Source organism: Ursus maritimus, unplaced genomic scaffold (assembly GCF_017311325.1).
Source record: "Ursus maritimus isolate PB19 unplaced genomic scaffold, ASM1731132v1 scaffold_36, whole genome shotgun sequence".
NCBI lineage: Eukaryota > Metazoa > Chordata > Mammalia > Carnivora > Ursidae > Ursus > Ursus maritimus.
Window position 1 is genome coordinate 3,656,458 of NW_024426230.1, and position 25,494 is coordinate 3,681,951.

General features: G+C 38.6%; 1 long non-coding RNA gene across 1 annotated transcript; it reads left to right on the forward strand.

Moving 5' to 3' along the window:
* The first annotated feature begins 8,494 nt into the window (after window positions 1–8,494).
* Window positions 8,495–25,199, forward strand: LOC103679311. Its single transcript, XR_572893.1, has 3 exons — window positions 8,495–8,753; window positions 23,666–23,818; window positions 25,110–25,199. It is a non-coding gene; the product is annotated as an uncharacterized LOC103679311 (long non-coding RNA).
* The last annotated feature ends 295 nt before the right edge of the window (window positions 25,200–25,494 follow it).

Consider the following 25,494-nt stretch of genomic DNA (forward strand, 5'->3'; position numbering starts at 1 on the left):
ATTATTATTTATTTATTTGAGAAAGAGAGTGAATGAGAGGGAGAGAGAGCACAAGCCAGGGGAGAGACAGAGGGAGAGGGAAAAGCAGACTTCCTGCCGACCAGGGAGCCCCACACCCAACATGGGGCTGGATCCCAGAATCCTGGGATCATGACCAAAGCGAAAGGCAGACACCCCACCCACTGAGCCATCCAGGTGCCCTGACTGTTCTTTTTAAAAAGGCCTGCCCTTAGGGGAAACTAGTTAATGGGTCCTAATTTGCATGAGTTTTATCAGAGCCTAACTGACCTGGGGGAGGGGAAATACTCAACTCCAGGCAATTCTATTCATCCTGTCCCACCTAAGTGGGGAGGGGAAAAAACAAAACAAAACTAAGAGACCTTTGTGAAATTCACAGTCCAGAGGTATAGTCTCACCTCACCGAAAGGAATGGTGGGAAGAATTGCTGTCACCTTAATGGTAGATCAGCACTGTTGACCAAAAGTACTAGTTATTATATTCACTACCACACACTTAAGGTTAAATATATATATATATATTAGTAATTTTATTAAATCTCAACCTATGAATACACATCTGTTTAAATCCACAATTATATGGTCAACTAATCTTTGACAAAGGAGGAAAGAATATCCATGAGAAAAAGACATTCTCTTTAACAAAAGGTGTTGGGAAAACTGGACAGAAACACGGAAAAGAATAAAATTGGATCACTTTCTTTCACCATACACAAAAATAAACTCAAAATAGATTGAAGACCCAAATGTGAGACCTGAAACCATAAAAATCCTTGAAGAGAGCACAGGCAATAATCTCTCTGACATTGGCTGAAGCAACATTTTCCTAGATATGTCTCCTGAGATAAGACGAAGAAAAGCAAAAATAAACTATTGGGACTACATTAAAATAAAAAGCTTCTGCACAGTGAAGGAAACAATCAATAAAACTAAAAGGCAACCTACTGAATGGAAGAAGATATTATACAACTCAACACCCAAAAAATGGATAATCCAATCAAACAATGGACAGAAGAAATGAACAAACATTTATCCAGAGAAGACATACAGATGTCCAACAGACCCATGAAAAGATGCTCAACATCATTCATCCTTGGGGAAATGCAAATCAAAACCACAAGGAGATATCACCTCACACCTCTCAGAATGGCTAAAATAAAAAACACAAGAAACAAGTGTGGGTGAAGATGTGGAGAAAAAGGAACTCTTGTGCACTGTTGGTTGGAATGCAAATTGGTGTAGCTGCTGTGGAAAACATGGAGGTTTGGAGTATGGAATTCCTCAAAAAATTAAAAGTAGAACTACCCTATGGTCCAGGAATTATACTACTGGGTATTTACCAGAAAAATACAAAAACACTAATTGAAAGGGATATATGAACTCCTATCTTTGTTGTAGCATTATTTACAATAGACAAACTATGGAAGCAGCCCAAGTGTCCATCAACAGATGAATGGATAAAGAAAATGTAGTGTATATGTATGTATACACAGACAGACAGACAGACAGACACACACACACACACACACACACACTGGAATATTATTCAGCCAAAGAAAAGAATGAAATCTTGCCATTTACAACAACACTGATAGCAGTAGAGAGATAATGCTAAGCAAAATAAGTCAGAGAAAGACAAGTACCATATCATCTCACTCATATATGGAATTTAAGAAATGAAATAAATGAGCAAAGGAAAACGAGAGAAAGAGAGGCAAACAAAGAAACAGGCTCTTAACTCTACAGAACAAACTGATGGTTACTAGAGGGGAGGTGGGGGGGGATGGGGTTAGAGTACACTTATCATGATGAAAAAAATAAAATAAAATAGAAATAAAAGAATGCACATCTGTTGAATATTTGTGTCATGAAATGAGAAATGTGAAAAAATATCTTTATTACATACTAAAATACCATGGCTGCCTCAAGAAAAAGCATGGGTATAGTTGGTTTTGTGGGGTTTTAATTTTTTTATTTTTATTTTTTGGACCTCTACTTGTTTCTTTCACGATGCCTGAAAAGCCAGGCAAAAGAGACTGTACTGTTATTCGTACTGGCATGGGTATAGTTTTTATTTGAGTTGCAAGGTGAACTAGCCACCCTTCTCATGGAATACTTTTTTTTTTTTTTCACATTTCAAAGAATGACTGACAGACACTATGGTTGCCAGACTTATGTATTTGGCATTCATTTTCCCAAATGAACGAAGCGAGTTTGTGTCTTCAAGGAAAACAACTTATAGTATTTGTTGCAGGCTATGAAGTGCATGCTTTCATGTAATAATTACAACTGTGGAAAAATTTTATCCACCATCATGAACTTTGCAGCTTCCCAAAACACTGCGACTTTCCTGATGAGGCTAGTGGTGAAATTAGCAAGTGCAATACGATTGTTTGATGTTACGTAATAAAAATGAATCAACATTTGGAAGGCTTATATAACGAAAAAATTAGATTTTACAAATAATAAATGCTATGCATGGGTAAAAGGTCCACACAAAGTGCAAGAGAGATTAATGAAGTTTAAGGTAACAGAGTACAAAAGGTTAATTAACGTGGTTTCAGAGTCCCCATTGCAACTAACCTTTAAGAAGCAGCAACTTGTTGTGTTTCCATGTAATGTCAAAGAGCAATATCCATGAATATATGAAAAGGTTATCAAAATACTCTTCTCATGTCCGGTTACATGTTTATTTGAGGCCAAATTTTCTTCATATGTTTCAACCAAAGCAACATATTGCGTCAAATGGAATGCAGATGTGTTGTGAGAATTCAAAGGTCTTCTGCAAAGCTGGACGCTGGAATGTGCAAAAATGAGAAACAAGGTCAATCTCACTTTGTTTTGGAAAATATTGATTTTCAAATTAATTCATTAATTGAATTCATTAATTGACTATATCCTATAGTTGTATATTATTGTTATTTTATATGCATAAGTAAATAGCTTTAAAAATTTCTCGGTATTCATTGCTAATTCAGTAAATAGTGATAGATACAACTCCCACGGACAAAAGTGCTTGGTGTCCTCAATGATTTTTAAAAACAAAAAGGGCTTCTGGGAGAAGGAAATTGGAGAAGGATTAGCTATACTTTAGGTTAATACTTCTCAAAAATGTATTCTTCAGCAATCTTCTTCATTAACATCTCGATTTCTTTTTAAAAATTTCATGTCCCCAACCCAAGATCTACTGGATCAGAATTACTAGATGGGGGGGTGCCTGGGTGGCACAGCGGTTAAGCGTCTGCCTTCGGCTCAGGGCGTGATCCCAGCATTATGGGATCGAGCCCCACATCAGGCTCCTCCGCTATGAGCCTGCTTCTTCCTCTCCCACTCCCCCTGCTTGTGTTCCCTCTCTCGCTGGCTGTCTCTCTCTCTGTTGAATAAATAAATAAAATCTTTAAAAAAAAAAAAAAGAATCACTATATGGGGCCAGTAAATCTGAATATGAAATAATCTCCGCCAGATGCATTTTATGTATAACAAAGTATGCCATCATGTACTATCAAAGGGAGACTCGCCATACTTTCCAAGACATAGCAATTGATTGAACAACAGTCTCAGCTCATTGTGAGTACTCGTCTCCCAACCTCACTACTCTGTAACCTCACTTCTTTCCCATAGGTAAATGGTAGATTTTATTTTATCACAGCTGGTATGCAACAGTCTGCACTTCAAAGGTAGATTCTAATCTTTTCTCCTTCACTGAAGTACACCCTCAGTGCACCTGCATATAATGTCCCTGTGTCCATGAATACTCTCAGAAGCGACGTAGTCTAGGACAAAATAGGGGAAGACCTAGGAGGAAGTGGTCACCAGGTCTTTAGGATGATAATTTTCCTTGGAATATGTTGGCCAAATTATTGACCCTGCCATGGGGGATGAATCTGGTTACTCAGAGTGAGAATAACTGGGTTTTTCTTTTCTTTGAATTTTTTATTGTGATGAAAATATACAAAACAAAATTGACCATTTTAACCATTTTCAAGCATGCAGTGGCATCAAAGTTATAGGTACGAAGACCTCCCTCTCGTGGTAAATGTAGTTAAATCCTTTTTACAAGTGAAGAATTCAATAAAATCTCTTGTTACACATACTAAGTACTAAACTTAAAGCTCCAGACTTTCAACTGTCCAGATGCATTATGGATTATATGTTTTAATATATTAGCCCATTATATATTTTATTATTTGTGGCCAGGGAGAACCATATTGTGTGTCCCTGGGCAAGTCCTAGAATCAGAGTTATAAATCCAGATTTAGAAGGGACCTCAAAAGCAAACTCATTTAATTACCCATCTGAAAATTGGATCTAGCCAAGAGAACTCACCACCCATAGAGGCAGGACATTTCCTGTTTAGACTACCCAGATTGTTTAAAAAAAAAAAAAAAAAAAGAAGTTATATTACATGAAAATCTCGCCTCTGTAACTTCAAAACGTCAGTCCTAATTTCACCTCTGAAGAAATAATGAAGAGAACTACCATGTTTTCCCTTGGTCTTTCTCCAGGCTCAGTATCACTAGGACTGTCTGATGTTCAACCTGGGATAGAGTTTAAAGCCTTCCGCATTCTTCTCCGGAATAAACTTTAGTTTGTCTCATCTCTTCCCCAGGAGATTTTGTATCAAGAGGTGTAGGTTATTCTTAAGGTCAGAGAGGTGAGCTTGTAGGAAAATATCTGACCAGCTAGACTATAGCCAAACAGCACTCTCTTCGTTCAGAATACATAATTATATGAATGCAGCCAAAGGCCATGTGTGTTCTTTTATCAGACACAATACATGGCAAGCTCATATTAGTGTTATTGTTATAAAAATCTATAAAAATAATATTCACATCTTTCCCAAGCTGTTCTTTCACAGCTGTTACTTTTTTTTTTTTTTTAAGTCTGAGATCAGGCACTTGCATTTCTACTAAATTTTGTTGGCTTTAGCTATTGTTTCAAGATGTTAGTATCTTTTTGAAATCTGATTCTACTGTACAATATATTTTCTATTCCTTACGGCATATATCCCTTGAAAATTTGATAATTATGCATTCGATATTCTTATCCAAGTAACTGACATAATCTGTGAGCAGGACCGGGCCACTGAAATGGAATTCTTTCATACTTCATAGAAACCTTCTTCCAAATTGATGGAAATTATTATAATCTGCATACCTAAGATTCAATCAGCCAGATTTTTTTCTCCATTTAATCTGTAAAATATCATGGATATTCTTGTCGACTGCCTCGATGAGGCTAGTTGATATCTCTGGGTTTTATTTGCCCCCAGCAATTGAATAGAAATTTAAAATGCATCACCTCTCAGGAGCAGGGTAAGTATTTATGAGATAAGGTCAATTGAATGCTTTCAGTTCCTTGGAGGAAAATGGGCTATATACCTATGAGTATCAAGAATAACAAAATAATTTGCTTGGGAGAATCCTAATCCTTCTGTAACCATTCTCGACTACTGGGTAAATGACACTTAAGACAAGGAAACTAAGCTAATACAACCCTGAAACTCACATTGTGACGAGCAGATTTTGAACTTGAGGGTTTTGTGGTTTTTTTTTTTTTTTTTTTTTGAGATAAAGGACATTTCTTTTTTGTAAAAGAAGAAAAGACAAGAAGACAATGGGGAGCAACTGTTCATTATTTTCTCATTCGTCCTTCACTTATCCTTTACGCACACTTAGATCAATTGTTGCTAGTACGTCTTCATGGAAGGAAAAAAAAAAAACACAACAGAGAACACCTGATTTTCAGGCTCAAGTGACTCATCTAGTTATAAGGACTGGGAGAGCAGGCCTTACAGCTGAGAGCTTGACAGATCCTTTAGCTACTGGAGTGTGCTTTAGACATGAAGGCTGAAGTTCTTATGAATTTTTCCTGGTCCACTTAACTGCATCATCTAAACTTGATAAAAATGACCTTACAATGGCAGTCATTTTCTTGAAAATATTAGGATGTGCTGGAAAGCTACTGAGAATAGAAGGAAGCGAGCACTTAATGGGCTGGACGATTATAAAGACTATGCGTTGGTTGAGGGGGGAGTGCTCTGCTGTACAGAATCTGAATCAATTATAAACAAACTCCCTCCTTCCAGGTCTAGGAGCCCAGAAACCCCTTCACACCAGACTAAGGATGCCAGGAAAAATCAATAAGCTATTGAATTGGGTTCTCTGGGGGAGAACACAGTGTATTTTGTAATTTCAAAATAGCTCTTTTATTAGAGAGCTGAAGAGGGCATAGCAGACATTACATTTCTATGAAATATAAGCCAGGCAACATTCAGATCTGTTTTAAAATTAATAGAACTTCAATCTTTTTTATTTTGTCAATAGATTGAGTTGTGATGCCTGCTAACTCTGTCTTCATTCTGATTTAGTAAGCATTTATTAAGAACAGTTTCATATTTCTCTAACTGCGTCACCAAAGCCTCTCTCTTTCCCCTGGACATTAAATTAAGTATAAAATGAATTGCAGCAAAGCTAAATAACTAGATCCTTAGTTTTCCCAAGCAACATACATAGGTATAAAAAAATAAACGTTATGGTGTCGGGCTTTGGGACGAGAGAAAAGGTGGCTTGTGTGTAGGTTATCAAAATCCACAGCATATAGGCTGACAGCTTTTGAAATACATAAACTGTTTCTCTCTCTCCTGTTTCCATAGCAACAGAGTGCACAAAGCCTTAGTTTTTGCACATAGAGAGAAAAAAAATTGGGAATGGAGTCTGGAATTGTCTGGAACAAAAGAAAAATGTAGCAAATGGAAAATTAAGCATCTCTAGTCCTCCGGAGCTTCATACTTGCTCACGGCCCCTTGATGTTATTATTCACAATATGCACTGAAATGCAATGTTGGGGTAGCTTTGAAGAGTTTGGTCGGGACCTGAGAGCTGAGAGCACCTCCACCTCACTTCCGCTCTGCCAGCCCGGAGTCTGTTCAGATAACTCACTGCCACCTTCGTCTTGGGAAGTTTCACTATGACTCCCTCCTTCACGGCATTCTCTCGAGAGTTGTGTTCATCAGCTTTTGTCTCCTAAGCAGACTTCAGGTTGAATGTTAAGATCTCTCCATTTTCTGTTTTCTCCCTCAGTTCATTAACTTGAAAGGGCCAACAACAATGCACTAAATTCAACAGATCTTGGGAGGATGTGACATATCTTTTAAGGAAAGGTGTCACAAAGCAAGACATGGAGGACAACAAAGCAACCAGATCCTAAGGAGAACCTGGGATTCCCATTGGGCCAGGGCTGGAAGGTCCGCATCAGCCCTGAATGGGGACACGTCATTTATTGCCACAGATCTGTGTGTTTGTTCAGTGGTTGCCTTCAAAGGGGTTCATAACCATTTCTCTGAGTTTGCCTTAGATTTTATCTGCCACAGAATGATGATCTTGGCTAGATGCATATAAGGAAAATCTAGCCAATACAATAAATATTTGATCAAACCTCCTTCCTTCAGGTACAAGAAAAAAGTTCAATAAGCAGTACCAATTTTCTTTAATAAAAAACGGAGCAATTTTTTTTTTTTTACTTTATAATGAAAGAAATAAAACTTAAAGAACCTCTTATAAATGGAACTGGGCATTGCCCAATTCCTAATATTTTCTTTTGGCCTGGGACCCTGAAAGTGTGGTACCTCATTCATTAGCCTGTACTAATTAGCTGATAGTTACTTTGGTAGTGACAAATATGTATCGTAGTCTCCCTTGTTACTCCTTTAATGACCAAAAACATCTATTGGTACTTGTCCAGTGGCAGACAAGTTCTGAATGGTACAGTAAAGTCCTCAAGACGAGGTATTTGAATTGTTTTTGCTTGAATATTCCTGGAGCAAGAAGTGAATTGCTAGTCCTTGCTGGGAAAAAAAAAAAAATGCATGTAACACTGCAATCAGGAAATTTAATGGATGCTACCGTGGCTCTTGGCACTCTGTACAGGGTTCTCATAGGGATTTTTCTAAATGCAGGACATGCCCTAAATACATAATGACATGATGAACTGGATTAGCTCAGATGAAGTCATTACTGTCTATTTGTAAATAATAAACCTTTTAAAGAAGCGTATGAATGAAAACATATTTAACCAAGAGACGACAATGGCTCCTAAGGGGCTTTTTGGTTTGATTGGGAAAATAAATAGAACACGCTTTCTAAAATTGCCAAAACATATATTGCCCTGCTAGACCACAAGGCAAAATCACTAGGTTCAGAAAACTTATATTGAAAAATAAACAAAGAAAAAAAGTAAACCTAAGTACAAATCCTCTTTAAGCGGTAGGTCTTGGAAAAGGAGCTTTAGAAGTTTTCAAAATTTTATAATCCTGCAAACACGTTCTCTTTTGACTTGCTGAATGGATTTTTGCTAGAGATGGAAGTAATCTATAGCAGTCTGTCCTCAAATAGTCAATGTTCTTCTCTGGCACTCCTTGCTGTTTCTCCTGCCAGAAGTTAACATGAGCCGAGAAAGAACTCCTTTTTTTTTTTTTTTCTAACCTCTCACTTTTCAATTCTTGAAATAATGTTTTATCTCCTGTGCTGAAAGCAAGACCAAAGGACTCCTCCTTGTGAGTCGATGTTGCCGCTACACCCAGCTATACACCTAGCCCCCATTCTTTGAAGCATTTAGAAGAGGTGAGACTCAGAGTTCACAGTCCTGGTTTTGTTGGAGTCTCTCAGCCTGAACGTGGTCCTGTGGCACTATTAGCCTGACGGCAGGCTGTCGTGAGCCTACTCCTGCGAGAATGAGGTAAGTCTGAAATTCTACTGACTTTCATTTGGCCCAGACCCCACCTTGTCATGTCATGGCTGACTCTGGTTACAGCCTTCTCGTTTCCGGCTGTACAAATATCATCCGTTCAGTCATCCTGCAATGCTTAAACACCCTCTCCCTCTCTTGAGTTCTCACATCATGCCTTCTTCTTTGTATTCTTTAGTGATTTTTAAATTGCTCACCTGGATGGGCCCATATTATTCTTTTGTTGTCATGATCTGCTCCCTCCGTTCTTCTTTTCCCAGTCTCTTTAACCTCTCTCACATCCTCAGGGAAGTGGCTGGAAATTACTTGTGCTGAGAATCCAGAAGGTAATACTGCACTGTGGGCTCATTTGCATGCAAGTCAGAGGAGAAATCTAAAAACTGTGTTATATGTTTCTCTCTGATTTTCACCACTGGATATCTCATTCTCCTATAGACCCACTCAGTACGTTTTTTCTTTCTTTATTCCTATTTCAGTACCTTCTCTTAAAGCAGTCCTTGAACCTCCTGAAAAAGTTAGCTGCTCCTAAAAGTCCCTTACACTTTCTTCTTAGAAGTCGTACTAAGATTCACTAATGTGGTTCTTGTGCTTCTGTGCCTGCTTTTGGCTGAATGCTTTCATGGAGGCTAATGTTGAACATGACCCATTCGACACTTTTTTTCCTCCTCTAGAAATACTACCCGGTTTTCAAGAAAGATCTTCACGGAAACAAAATATTGTAATCAATACTATTGTTGAGGCTATGGGCCACCCACTTGGTCTCTTCAAAGCCTCACCAGCAATACTCCTTGGACATCCACACTGAGCTCTAGGTCTTCCAGAATAGTGTCTGAAAAATGCTGCTGTGAACCATAAAGTGACTATGGATTAGTCCAGTAGAGTATTAATCAAAATCTAGGATTCCATAAATAGAATTCTACTAGCAGTCACTCCCTAACCCACTCCTGCTGCCATTCTGCCCTTTGCAGCTCTGACCTTGGTACTCCCACCTTTCTGTGGGGGGTAACGTGCAAAAGCTTCTACTACTGTCCCATGTCCAGGTTACCGGTCCGTAAAGTCCCTCTCACAAGCCATTCACGGCTCACCAGCCACTGCTGCCACATATCCAGTCACTGCATTTGTAGTAATGCAAATGATATCTTAATGATTTGAAAAACTGAATATGGTTTCTGAATTGTCACAAGGAATTTATTGTTTTGGGAAGTGCTATCTTACTCAATTATAAAAATAACTGTAATTTTTCCTCCTCACTGGATATTCTCTGTGATGTCACTCTTTTGGCTGAGTTTACTCAGTGAAGGGCCAGGAAGGGAAATAGAGTAGAGAGAGGGAAACCGTACATTAAAACCAAGGCATCTATTAATACATTTACTTTCTGACTTTAGATTCTTATCTATCATTTTTTCTTTTTGTTTTTTAAGATTTTATTTATTAGAGAGAGAGAGGGAGAGAGAGAGAGAGGACAGTGAGGGAGAAGCAGGGAGGGAAAAGCAGGGCTCTGCTCAGGGGGGAACCCAATACAGGGTTCGATTCCAGGACCCCCAAGATCATGACCTGAGCCGAAGGCAGTTGCTTAACCAACTGAGCCATCCAGGTACCCTTATCATTTTTTTCAGGATTAATTTTCTTTTTAATTGTCATACACTAAAATTGACTTCTTGATTTACAGTGTTACAAATTTTTAACACATGTGTATGTTTGTGTAACTGCTACCGCAATCAGGACCTGGAACAGTTCCATCATCCCCCAAAACTCCTCCATGTTCTATCTTTATTTCTCCTTCATTCCTGATCTAGAATTCTGAGTTGCCAGTTCTTTTCTGCTAGCACTTAACAATATTTTGCCACTCTCGTCTCCATGGTTTCTGATGAGGAATCCATTGTCATTTGAACATTATTCCCCTACAAATAATCCATCATTTTTCTCTGGATTCATTCAAGATTTTTTTGTGTGTTTTTTTCAGCGGTTTTCAATGCTTTGATTACGACGTGTGTAGACATCGATTTCTTTGGATTTGTACTGATTAATGTTTATTGAGCTACCCTGAAGTTTAGATTTATATATTTAACCAAACATTTTCAGTCATTATTTATTCAAATATTTTTTTAAGCACCATACTCTTTCTCTCCTTCTAAGACTCCGATGACACAAATGTTAGGCCTTTTATATTGTCCCAGAGGTCCTAGGCTTGGCTTATATTTTCTTAAATCTCTTTGTGTTGTTCAGACTGGATAATTTCTATTAATCATTCAAGCTCACTCAAGTTGAGATGCAAATTTATATTCAATTTGCTTTTGAGCTCATCCAGTGAGATTTTTATTTATTGTATTTTCAGTTCTACAATTTCTATTTGATTTTTCTATACATCTCCTACTTCTTTGTGAAAGCTTTGTTTTCCCATTCATTTCAAGAGTGTTTGTCATTGCTTATTGAAACATTTATATAATAACTACTTCAAAGTATTTGTTAGATAATTGCAACATCTGTGTCTTCTTGGCATTGGTATTGTCTTTTCCCATTAGAATTGAGGTTTTCTTTGTTTCTTTGTATCTTGAATAATAATATGGGATAGTGTCCCGGACATTTTGAATATTATGAGCTTCTGGGCCTGTTTAAATTTTATGGAAAACACTAATATTTTTGTTTTAGTAGGTAACTGGCATGGTTAGGTTCAGTCTGAAGGTTCCAACCAGCTTTGCTTCCATGGGCCATGATTCCCATGGCAGTTCAGGGTTCAAAGCCTTTGTAGTGTTATTCAGATTTGTCCTGCCTACGCACCACTGTGGGTAGCGATCTATCTGTTGATTCAGTTTTCAAACTCTTTGGTACGCTGATTGCATCCGTACATGCACAGCTTGAGTGAACCCAGGTGTCCATAAACAACTTTATGGAGTAGCTTTCTTGAGATTCTCCCTCCCTGCCATCTCTCTGTGACTTTCCTGTTCCCTGGGGCTCTGCTTTCTGGTCCTCCAGGCACAAATCTGAGTCTATAATTCCCTCATCCTGCCATATAGTTCCATGACTGAACTAGGAGCCAACAGGCAGAAAGACAGAGAAAACAAAAAAGCAGTAAAGGTTCATCACACATTTTGGGGATCACAACTCTGTCAACTGGAGAGGGAGGGTCTCTCCCTCCTTTTGGTTTCTGTGGCCTTCCCTTACCTTGCAGACAAGGTGGAGTGTGCTTATTTCTCCATCATTTCGTAGGCATGGGAAATCCCAAACAGAGCCACCATAGAATTGTATAGAGCTCTGTATGAAGTTCTGTATAGAGTTCTGTATCGTGCCTGAAGTTCAGAGCTGTATAGAGTTACACTGTCCCCCTCCGTGCATTTGAATCTCAGATGTATTATGTCTATCTCCATCCTCACACTGAGTTCTGATCCCATATTTTCAATCACCCGAGAAATATTTCTATCTGGATACCTGTTTCCTTCCCATACGACACATGGAACACGGATCTTGCCATCTTCCCTATAACAGCTCTTCCCAGCTTCACTATTTCTGTCTGGAGCATGGTCAGTTGTCTTCTGTTCACCAAACTGAAAATCAGCTTTGACTTCTTTTCCCTCAACTTGCAAGTATAACTAGTCATCAGGTACTATGCTTTCTTTCTTTGGCCTTTTTTAAAATTCGCTTGTTTTTTTCCATCCTCTGAATATTAGTCTAAGCCCTTATTATCCCAAGTCAGGATAACAGTGGTAGATGTTACTAACAATATCAATACTGCTGCTGCTCACGGTTACCACCGCCACCACCACCAGTCACTGGATATCTATTACAAATCTCTTCAATAGACCCTCGGTATATGTCTAATCACAGTCCTAAACGATCTCGTATTCTCAAGTCACAGATAAGTGTACTGTGAGTCCATGCCAGGCTAAGTGGAGAGTGAGAGCTAAAACTCAACCCAAGTTACACTCAATATGCCTCCCCCCATATTATATTGCAAAAAGTCTACTCAGAGCCCTGAGTTTTTTCTTTGGACAAAGGTACTGTCTGCTTTGTAAACAGTGTAGTGTGCTCATGGGCTCCACCTGCCCAATGGGTTCCTCCTCTAATTCACATAAAGGTATATTTGTGCTGGTAGTAGACTAAATCTCAGAAAGGAGAAGGAACTTTTTCAGGGCAACATAAGTAGTACAGTTACTAAGATAGGTGTGGAATTGTGGTTTCTCTGTCTTGTGTGAACTCCCTAGACCTAGTTTCCCATAAAACTCATCGAGACATCAACATCAGAATAATCTTCCTAAAATATGGCTTTAATTGTGTAGTTTTGCTGCTTAAAGACCTTCAATGACTTCCCATGACCTGTAAGATGAAGGTAGGGTACTTGGCCTAAAACTTGATCTGATGCCAGCAAAGCTGTCTCACATTTTTTCCTAACCTGTCCAAGGTTGTAATCCAGAAAGAAGAATCCAATATTCCTAGATGTAGCATGATTTTGTGTTTGTTGCCTTTGCTTTTATTAGTTTCTGTATCAGAAACTCTTCTCCCTCCATTCTGGTCCACTACACCTGTCCCACTCATTCTTCGGTCTACTTTCACCACAGTCATCCCATCATTGCCTCAACAGAAGTGTGCTCTCTGGGGGCGCCTGGGTGGCACAGCGGTTGAGTGTCTGCCTTCGGCTCAGGGCGTGATCCCGGCGTTCTGGGATCGAGCCCCACATCAGGCTCCTCTGCTATGAGCCTGCTTCTTCCTCTCCCACTCCCCCTGCTTGTGTTCCCTGTCTCGCTGGCTGTTTATCTCTCTGTCAAATAAATAAATAAAATCTTTAAAAAAAAAAAAAAAAAGAAGAAGTGTGCTCTCTGGTCTTCCAGAGGAGTGTGTGTGTGTGTGTGTGTGTGTTTCTCTCTATGGTTACATCGTTGCAATCACACTGCAATATCTGTGACTATATGGTATTAGCTCACTCGTAGGAGATCTACATTAAGGTTGCATCCACATTCATCCCTGAATTCCTAACATACCCAGGAGAGTTATCAGATATTTAGAGGTGTCAATACATATCTTTTGAACAGTATACTCTATTAAAACTAAATTAGAATTTCAGAAAGTGGAGCAAAGGTAATGCAAGGGCCCTGAAAATGCCACCCTGTGAATTTTAAAGAATAGTAGTTGAACCACATTTTTTCACAAGTTGTCATAGACTTAATAGAACCCCAGAACTAGGCATAATTTTATGAAGTTGGTTACTTCAATTGTGAGAATGGGAACAGGTAGACAGTCTCCTAGAAGTGATACTACTAAGGTCAAAAATATTAATACATATTTAAAGCATTTGAGATTATACTATATACTAAAACTCTTCTATTTCACAAAATTTACTCTGAAGTATAGCTGATTTGTTTTTACCTTTGAATTAAAAATTTAAAAGTGCAAGTGTTTTGACTCCATGTTCTGTGATATTGATACGCTTTATTTATTTAGCCATACTCTTATTTTTTGCCATTTAGGATCTTGCAAAAGGTTACTATGATACTAATTCTGTAATGGAAATTTTGATATACAAACTACTTTTTAAGATTTATTTATTTATTTATTTATTTATTTGAGAGAGAGAGAGCACAAGTGGGGGGAGGGACAGAGGAAGAGGGGGAGAGAGAGAGAGAGAGAGAGAGAGAGAGAGAATCCTCAAGCAGACCTCCCACTGAGTGTGGAGCCCAAAGCTGGGCTCGACCCTAGGATCCTGAGATTATGACCTAAGCCAAAATCAAGAGTCAGACACTTGGCTGACTGAGCCACCCAGGAGCCCCTATATAAACTATTTTTTGAACCATACCTTTATTTATTTCCTAAGGTAGTTTTCTAGAACTGAAGTTACTAAGTCTAACAATAAACACTTTCTTAAGGCCCTTAACACATACTTCCAAAATACTCTATAGAAACCAAGTATCAATTTCCACTCTCCCTAGCAGGATCTCATAGTGCCCATTGCATTGCCCCTTCCCCATCACTAAGCATTGTACTGAAGCAAAAACCTTTCTAGTATAACAAGCTTATTAATCTCATTTTTCAATAACATACTTTTAGTAATTAGGGATGGAGTCTCTTTCAAACACTCATTGCCCATGTTTTTCCTGAACTTTGATGCTGTGATACTAATAAATGGTAGACACAACCCAATTTTCTTTTTCCTGCCAGTAGATTTTGGTCCTCATAGACCAGTTAGAAGAGAGCCTTGAATAATACATTAATAACTAACATTAATCATATAGTACTTTGTAATTTATGAAGCATTTCAATGCTTCATATCATTTGATTTTCCAACAATTCTAGAAGCAGCCAAAGTAAGACAATTGTCATTTACAGGCAAGGAAGCTCATGACAAGTTATTGGGGTTGTTAGTGGCAGAACCACACCAGGGCATTTGTACGTACCCTAAAAGCACATGGCTAGGACATAGACTCAAACCCAAATCTTATGACCCTCAGGCTGGCATCCTTGCTTCAGGCTATGGCAACACCTGTACTCAACCCCAGAGGAACAGCATGGGCATCACCTGGGAGCTCTTCAGGGCTGTAACCTCTCCGGCCCAGGAGCTGTCTGTGCACATCAGTATCTGCGAAGAGCTGCTTCAGACATGCTGAGAGCCCCTATGCAGTCGGTGTGGAGAAACAGACGGTATTTGCATGTAAAAGCAACAAGGAGGAAGTAATTGATGAGTCTGAACATTCTTCAAACAATTTATAAACTAGCGATGGAACATTAAAGAAATAACATTTTTTCCTTCATTGTTTTAAAGAAGAAAATGTTAGATTGAAAAGACTTCCACAGTGCCCATTAAGCAGCTTTTTTCTCCAGAAAAACCAAGAGTTATTTCTGCCTACTCTTGGAAATTTCGATGAGGCTGTATGAAATATTTTGCTTCCCACATGTAGGAATTACTGGTGGAGGTTTTCTCCAAAATGCAAAGGTAACTTTGCGAGGCTTCCACGGTAAGCTCCACCTGACCCCGCACCCATACCCAGAGCACCAGCAACCTGCTGCTGTCTCCACTTTCGCCACCAGTAATACAGACTTGGGCTTAATGATTTACCTGCTATTAATAAAAGCCATCCTAGGGGGAGGACACATTGCATCCTATCAGTCAAGAAAGGAGGAGTTCTGTTTGAGAACCTGCTATGAAGTGTTTGAGTGATGTTGAGCAATTCAGCTAACATGTCAGGTTCCCTTTCCTTATGATAAATAGTAGTGTGCAGACGAAGTTATAATAAGGGCATTTCCGAACCCAGTAGGCTGTTATTTCGCCTTCTAAGAAAAGTGAGCACCCAAGATGACTGGGTCTGGGATGAAAGGGATGAAGTAGCCAGTGGGGAAAATGCATAGAAATGCAAAGCATGGACGAAAAAGATAAATTTCGTTTGAGTTATAATTTTGCCCAGAACCAGACCTCAGTTATGGGCAAGAGGTTATAATTTGTCATCACGCCGGGCACTAAACTTTATTGTGAAGCTTGTCACTATTATATACAGTCATTTTAGGAGTTTTACTTTAATGTCCATTTGATGTTCCTCCAAATATAGAAATTAGTGAGGACTCACATTTCATACAGAAATGCTGCCTTTTTTTTCTCTCGATGGACATTATTTGCTTAGATGAGTCCTTTTTAGCACTCGGACAGAGTGCTTGATATTCTTGCATTCTGTGCCTACGAGTCTAACTAACATGTCTCAAGGGGCCCGTGCACAGGAATTTCTTGTCAGTAAAACAATGCCTCATGCGATTCTGGTAGATTTATAGCTGCACAGTCCCCTGGTCAAATTTGGCTCATTGCTCTGAATCCATTTTTGTAATAATCATGCTGCTAATGCCACCATATATTATTTTAATAGGGTACCATATTGAACTCTAATTTCCAAGGAATAAATATGCTACTTAGCCTTGGAATCAACTAGTATATTAGGCCCCAAAGAAGAGGAAACTAAAAAGATGTCTCACTAGAATTATGTGTAATTATCAATTATGGAAAAGCAGATAAGAGATGGTTGGATTATGATATATTTATAATATTTATGTTGAATAGTTGCCCCCTTTTAATTTCTGATTCCCCTAATATTATAGTCACTAGCTTCAGAATTTATGTTCAGTAAACCGTCATGGACCAGAACAGGCATGAGGATGCCTATGGGACCCAACATGCAGGAGACACCTTCTTTGTGTTTAGAAAACTTCCTTCTTAGAGGAAATCAATGCGTAATATGTGTCAAGAGCTACAGTCATGAGATGCACAAATGTTCTGACAGCTCCCCTTTACACTTCATCTAGTAAGCCTTGCCAGGCAAAATTCATCCAAACAAAAAATATTGTCAAGTACTCCGATAGGTCTTAGACTTGATCTCTTCTGTGTGATGAGTCTACAAAGCTAGAATGAATGGGGATTGTATATGTGTGAGAGAGTTGTATGTGTTATCACTTCTAATTATAATTTGAGCAAAATGCCAGCAGGCAAATGGTCCTACCTGGCTGATTATCCTATTTTGAAAGGGTATTGGCTTTGAAAAGGTATTTGAACTTACTCTGTCTTTGATATGATTAAAATGTGTAGAATAGAGCATGCTCTTTCATATGATTTTACTCCATCAAAAATTATAGTCTGTTAAAATCCATGAGTACCAACCTCTGAATTCACAGTGTTTTCAGAATTTTAGAAATCAAAGAAAAATTTAAAGAACAACAATTGCCTTATTTAATATTGCCCTCAATCTTTGTATAACTCAGACCTGATCTTATCTCCATTTGAGATGCCTTTAATAACAACAAAACAAGTTAACACAAAATGAAATCTTACACAAAGAGAAATTAGAGTAGCCTCTATTTTCATGTTTCTTCAGATGAAAAAGCTGTAAATTTGTTGATGGCTTTCTCTCTGTCTCTCTCTACATACATCTAGATAGATACTTCTCTCTCTCTCTCTCTCTCTCTCTCTCTCTATATATATATATATATAAATTTTGCCAAGAGCAAGGAAATATATTACAGAAGCTTATGACATATCCTTATCTTCCTTATAACTGTTTAGAGAAACACCATTATATTCATCCAGAAAGAAAAATTTAGGTCAACTAAATTCAGTAAAGATAAGGTTATCTCGGTAAATATAATTCAGTAAATATTAGGTTCAGTAAAAGGCTTGGGTTTCATTCCCTGTGTCCTTGGGGGTGTTTTCAGGCTCCTACTCTGGAGTAGATTTCTTCCATCTCTGCTCTGTGTCCTTCCCTCCCTGCCCAGCCATTATTCTCAATTAGCGGTAGCTATGGGCAGTCATTATCTATCGAACCCATTTAGAAACCTGGCCACAGACTTCATCAACTCCAACCTTTCAAGGAGACTGAATTGGCTGGCAAGAAGCATGGCCTTTGCATAAACAAGCCGGGTTTGCTCCTAAGTATCACATTTTCAGTTCCAACCAATATTCTTCTTTTCTTTGGGAGTGAGCACCTGATTAGAGCTGTTCTTTTTGCTAATTCAGCTCTCTGGATAATAAATATTTTATCTTATCAATAAACATGAATTTCTGTGATCCAAAGATATTTAGATCCCTAATGAGATAGTACATCTAAATTGGTTAATCAGAGTGTTTTCTGGCAGTTTCTGAGTCAAAGTTACACTTCATCTCTGGTTAGCCTTTGTAAGATTCAAGCTGAACAACTTAAAATTCTTAGTTCAAGCTACTTACAATCTGTGTTAATCAAAATGCTGTAATTAAATTGGGCATGGACTTATTCTGGAACCTTATCCACTTTGCATTTAAGTTGTCTCTACATGAATGTTTGACACTAGTACAGTCTTTAAATATTAATGCACAGGGGGAAAAAAAAGAAGATGAAAGGAAGGGTTGGAGCCAAGAGAAAGTAAAAGATAGCAAGGGGCAATTGTAATAAAAAACCGTAAGAAAGTTCGGAGAATATGCAAGGAAAAAATGAACGTGTCAGAGCAGTTAGTTACCAGCATAAAGTCGCACAATTTATACACAATCGAAATCTCTAAGGAATGAGTAGCCGTAACAAGCTTTTGTGTAATAAAGATTAGAATCTCTGTGAAGCGGTTTCCTGTGTACTTTTTTTTCCCTCTGCTTTTGAATTTCACTTTGAAATGGTTGCAAAGCTACAACAGGTTAAAAACGAAACAAAGCCAAACAAATAGAAAAAACATATTTTTTTCCCCTTTCATGCATAGGAAAACAAAACACACCTGAAATTCTGGCTTTGTACCTCGCACATCAGGCTCCCTGTGATTCTGGTATAAAACAGTGTAGGACCAAACAACGTCACAAAATAACGTGTATTTGTGCTCCACACACAATGCGAGACTTCTTCCCATAATCTGCAAAGTTTCAAGTGGGTGCACTGCCAGATACTTCGGCTTTTCCTGTGAGAGAGGAAGAAGGAGAGTGGATGAAACCCAATGTACAGCTAGTGTCTCTTCTTGCACCAGATAGAGAAATTATATTTGTTGAGACACTGCGCTGTTGAGATTCGAGGAGAGAGTATGCCCTCAATTTCACTGCACTATGCTAGTGTTCATTCAGCTGATGAAGTTCTCAACTCAAAGGGCAACATCCACTTTGTTCTAAGTTCCTGCTGGAATGGAAAAGCTGACAAGGGGAAACTTACACAAAGGATATTGTGCTGTTAAAGTTTGTTCAAAGCCACACTTGTCAGATCTCTTTGAAATGAAATTGAAAAGGAAAAACCAATTTTCTTTGAGGACAAAGTTCATCTCATTTGGTGTGCTGCACCTGTCTAATTTTCTTCTCTGAGAAAGAAATCTTGACTACGAAAATTTGAAAAAATAGTTTATACTAGGGCAGGTATGTATCATAATGTTTAATTCAGACGAGTGTTACATTCTGAGAAAATAAATATAAGTGAATTACTGCCTGTTTGAAGCTGTGATAAATACCTAGGTTGGCTGAAATTATTAGACATATTATTCTGTCTCCAAAATGTCTCTGAAGGGCAACGGTCTGAACTATCTGGAAACGAGAGCTCTCTAATGTTTTCCTTTGTTGGCGATGTGTAGACGCACGTTAAGTTATCAAATTGAAAACTGAGACAGATCCCTCAAAGGTGTTCAGGTAAATACCTCGCGTACTTCCAAATTTGGGGGGAGAAAAAAGCAACATCTCTTTTTAGGGTAGCGTGTTTATGAATATTAAAATTCACGATTGATCTTTTAAATGCCACCAAATAAGTTTGTATCAACAGCAAACAAGAAGACTTTTTGTGTTTGAAGTTACAATTTCCCATACGTAGGAGTGTTACATGATTGTAGATAACACAAAATAAAATACGGAATAAAGTGACTATGTCATTTAAACTGGAAAGAAATAGAGCTGTGACCTCAGATAAGGACTCAGGTTCAAGATAGAAAAATGTTGGGGCGCCTGGGTGGCACAGCGGTTAAGCGTCTGCCTCTGGCTCAGGGCGTGATCCCGGCGTTACGGGATCAAGCCCCACGTCAGGCTCCTCCGCTATGAGCCTGCTTCTTCCTCTCCCAGTCCCCCTGCTTGTGTTCCCTCTCTCGCTGGCTGTCTCTATCTGTGTCGAATACATAAATAAAATCTTTTAAAAAAAAAAAAGATAGAAAAATGTTATTTTAGTCAAGGGGGCGGGGGAAGCTGGGCGGAGGGAAGAAAAACACACCCATGTATAGTAATCCCTTCCTTTAATGCATCGCATCTCCTATTGGCCTGTGTCTTTGGCTCTTCTCTGCTTTTCTGCCAGCTTTCCTTGCCCAAACCTACCAATGGGATAGGCTACATGTTTAAATATAAATCCCATCTATTGAAAATAAATGTATGATTAAAAATGAGAGAGAATTTGCAAGTGGGAAGGAAAGGCAAACTATGTCTTATCCGTGAGATCATGGGAAACAGATGATCTTGGCAATTGCCAGATTCTCCTCAGAAATTTATATTCCCTCGCTTCCTTCTTTGTGAATGTTTTCCATTTGGAACTACATTGCCAATGCCTTTTTATTTGCTCTGTGTCCAAATGTGGATCCAGCTGGATTCCTGCGATTTTGTTTTTATTCTGTTTGTATCTCTCTAGAAGACTGTCACACAAATCCACACCCTTTATGTAAAATTTAATACCTTTTAAATACGGTGTTCACTCTGCCCTTGAGAAACAAAGACCCGCCAGTGAAACTTTTGGACAGAAGCTACCTTCCTTTTCTAAGCAAAACCCAAACAACCAACGTCCTGATAATCAAAGGAGAATCTTCTTAGAGTAGAAATTATTCAACTAAATGAAAAGCAAGCTCACTGATTTTAGTTCCTCTTTTGTTTAATTCTATTTCCTTTGTGCTCCGTCTGTTATAGAGTAAATGTGTTTCAATTTAGTGAAAACATCTTCAGAAATTAACCATTCCTCTTATGGCTTAAAAGTCGCATGTTATTTGTATTCCATTATTTGTCAGAAGCGTAATTTTTCATGTGCTTGTGTATAAATTAATACCGGGTGGTATTGCCTTCAAAATCCACGAGTCGCAGGGAGCGTCTTCTGGAGAATAGAATCTTTACCTCACACAAGATGCACGTCCCTCAGCACCTACTTACACCCTCAAGAAATATTTGCTGAATGAATGAAGGTGTGTGGCTTTCTCTCTTCCCCTTGCACATCACTCTGGTTTTCCCTCTCTAATGCCCGCGCACTAAAGTCATGTCACAGGAAAGAGTGTTAGTGTCTCCTTCGCAGTCCACACACGAACTGGATACTCCTCTTCTTGGCCCATCTGCCCTGGGCGATAGTGCAATGAAGCTCTTGGTCTTCCTAGATTCTAATCCTTCCCCGGTTCTGGGATACTATCAATACTCTAGGTGCTTGCCTCACAAATGAGTTTTTTCTTTGTAGCTCTTACATCTTTTTAGTGGGCATTAAAGGATTTCTAGCAGAAAGTGAACCAGGAGTAGCTGCACTGTATTTCATGTTTTCTGTGGTGGAGCTGGTCAGCACCATGTCTGCATCCTCTTCTCTTCCTCCTATGAAAGCTTATGACATGGCATACAAGCATAGGCCCACATTTATCGCATACAACGTCAACACATTGGTACAAGGGCCGTTCTCCTGCCGAAACTCCTGTATGCAACCACTCACTCAACAGATATTCCTAGCCTCTCCTGGGGGTTTAATACAGTACTATGAGAACCACAAAGAGGCATAAACAAAATAGTCCCTACCCTTAAAAGCAAAGAGGATTTTGTGTTTTCTAGAGGACTTCCACATTAATTATCTCATTTGATTTCCTACAACGGCCAGGAGACGGAAGGAGGATAATTATTACTATACACATTTTCCAAATGAGAAACCTGTAGCCTGGAAATTGAAGTCACCCTACTGGTTATGCCAGGACCTCAATAAAACACCTAGGGGTTTGATTATACCATTTAATAACTCTCCCTTTCTACATCATAGAGAACCAAGCATTTTCAGTGGTGAATTACCTCTCAGGCTGCACAAGAATATTTATTCCAAATTCTCCTGCCTTTTAGAATGTAAGGCAGGCCAATAATTAAAAGTACTTCGGACCTAAATGGAACCATTCAGTTCCCAAGGCTTGCAGCTTCTCAACTGGCCATGCTTCAAAGCACAGTGTATTGTTTGGGGGTTAGCAATAACAATTCTCAAGGCTGTGGAGTTTGGAAGACAGCTATGATACACATTCCCTCCTTTCCTTTCCCACTTCCACTGTCCCAGCCCAGGTCATTATCTGCTTACTTCAATAATCTTTTATATCTATCATGTGTCTTTCAGTCTCCCCTCCCACACACCTATCCATTTACATGCCGTTGCCAGGTAAATCTTCCTAGAGGACAATTATATTTCAGTAATGATGCTTCTCAGAAAACATAGATGGCTTCATGTAGCCTACTGAATGAAGTCCCACCTCTGAGCTGACCACAACTTCCCTTCCCATCCTTCACTTAACCTACAAGGAGAATACATTACTTACTGCTTCTATACGTGCTCAGCCCTTTCCTACTGTGGTGGGGTCTTTCTTGCCATTCCTTCTTCCTGGAATAATTATTTGCTTCCAGACCTTTCACTAACTCCTTCAACATAAAAATCACCGAAGTCTTATTATAAGCCTTCCCCTGTGGCTCTAACTGGGGACCAAGACAACTTACTTCGAACACACAAAAAATTTCTCTGGAGTCTCTTCCCGGGAACTTATGAAATAGCACAGGTGTTATGGACAGACAGGCAGATGGAATTAGGTTTAATCCTGACCTGGTCAATTTTGGGCAAATTATTTAGTTTTTCCAAGCATCCATTTCCTTATTGGGAAAATCGTTGCATGTTTTGTTTTGTTTTGTTGTAAATATTAGTGATATTCTGGTCAATTCTTAGCATATATCAAGACTCGGTAAATGGCCACATTTATGTTTAGATTCGGTTCTGTATTATAGTTCTGTCTGTACATATTATGTAAACACCCATATGTTGTCTGCTTTCTGGGAAGGCTGAGACCCTAATTTTATTTTTGTTTTTTTCATCTTTGTAACCACATAGGTCTTGACACACACACAAAATTTTCTTCATGATCGTCACCTTTGTGCATCTACTTAATCATAAAAGAATTGTGGACAACATCCACATTTGCGAATCATGAGTTCCGAGTAACCCTAGCAATGCTATGAATATACTGTGTTTTTTTTTTTTTCAGTTTCAGAATAAGAAAAACAGTTGGCTCAGTTTATGAATCTTCTAATTATAGCTTCTTAGTTAAAATTTGGTCATGTAAGAAATTTAAGAAAGCTTGAATGCAATTAATAGAGCCCAGGAAATCAACCACTTAGACAGTGTTGCAGCCTATAAAAAATGGATCAGGGCTGGGAAGTTATGTGCTGTATTTCTTCAGGGTATCACTAGGTCTGCTTTTATGTCATCCAGGCCATGCCAACCACGGAGAGCATGAAGTGGTAAACCACAAAGGTTGTAAAGTTGACTGCACCCAAAGAAAATGGGAATAAATTCCATCACAAATGTGCCCTTTGTTGGACTGGAAAGAAATGGGATGTCATGAAGACTTATGGAGGAGATTAGGTGATGTAATTGTACCCTTTCTGTGAAGGAACTAAGAGAACATCCATCATCACCATCATCATCACCATCATCATCACCACCATCATCGTCATCATCATACATGGAGTCAGAAAAGAATATTGTTATTGTTAATTTCTTCTTAGCTTTACAATTGATATCTCTAACAGAAAAAAAGTTATTGGTCTATTGGAATAAAATGTTTAAGAAGTAAGAGAGCAGTATCTGGCACTATTTTTTTTAAGAGAGGACAAGTGTTTTATTTTATAATGTGGTGGGGAAAAAAATGATCTGATATTTAACGGGCAGCCTGCATCTAGAATTTTTTTCACAAGCAAGTAAGTGAGAAGTAACTAAACTTTCCTATTTGGGGGATGAGATTTCTCAGGTAAAAACCTCCAAAATATTTACAATCATTCATTTCATGTTTTATTCTCAAACAAAACATCCTCAAGAATAGTCTCATGTTTTCCATTCTCAAATACTTATGGATCAATGTAATTACAGTGTGAGTAGACTGGAGGTATAAATTTGAGGCAGAAATACTCATTAGGAAGCTATCGTGGTGATACAGATGACAAGTACTGGTGGTCAGATTCGTGCAAGGGCCAGTGCATAGGATGTAAGTATCTTGGCCGTTTGATTTTACCTCAAGCCTCAAGGAGTCTCAAATTTAGGCTGCTATCTTATGTTGGCCTTCCAAATTTGTGCAGGGAATGAGTACCTCAAAAAACTATAACTAATCTAGAGTTATTTTGACCCCTCTTCTAATCCTAGAGAAATAGGAGAGTGACAGAGTATATCAAAGAGCCAGGGGCCTCAAGTTTTCCACATTTCCTGGGCCATACTAACACTTACATAGGCCTACAATTAAAGCTAGAGAGTTGAAGAGAGACTAAAGACTTATTCAGGTAGAAAAAACAAAGGGAGTTGATACCTGGTTCGACATGGGGCAGGGAGGGAAAAAGCAGAGTCTAAAAATTCACCAGGTTGCTGGCTTGGGCAACCAGGTGGATGATGGCACCATTTATTGAGATGAAGAACAGAAGAAGAAGAATAGATTTTGGAGTTGATAAAGATTTTAAATTCACTTTTGGACACATTAAGTTTGAAGTAGGGCAGGAAAATACACATGTCCTGAAGGCAGTTATGGTTTTTAGTCTGAAATTCAGGAAGGAGTTTTTGCTGGATTAGGAGTCATCAGCATATAACGTTAAATGGGATTTCCCAGTGGGACATTATATAACTCAAGAAGAGGACAGAACCCTCAGTAAAATAAACATTTGATCTTCAGGTAGAGGAATGGATGTCTATAAAAGGAACAACCAGGGATGTGGGGAATACCGTGTCACTAAAGTGAAAAGAAGAAAGTCTTTCAAAAAGGAGGCCAGCAACAGTGTTAAATGCTGAGATTTCAAGTAAGTTAAGTTTTATGAAGGTTCCATTTGTTTTGCTTAAGGAAAAAAAAAGCATGGATGTCTTTAGCTTAAAAAGTCTTCGTGGTGTGATGGGTCTGAAGGCCAGCTTTCTGTATAATGCAAAGCATCTCATTAAATGTAATCTTCCATAATTAAGAAGTTTGACTTTGCAGGGGAGGATAAAGGACCTGAAGGAGAAGAGAGTTTTACAATGTCCTCTGTTTCCAATATATTTTATGTTCTTTTATTTGTTGTTTCACT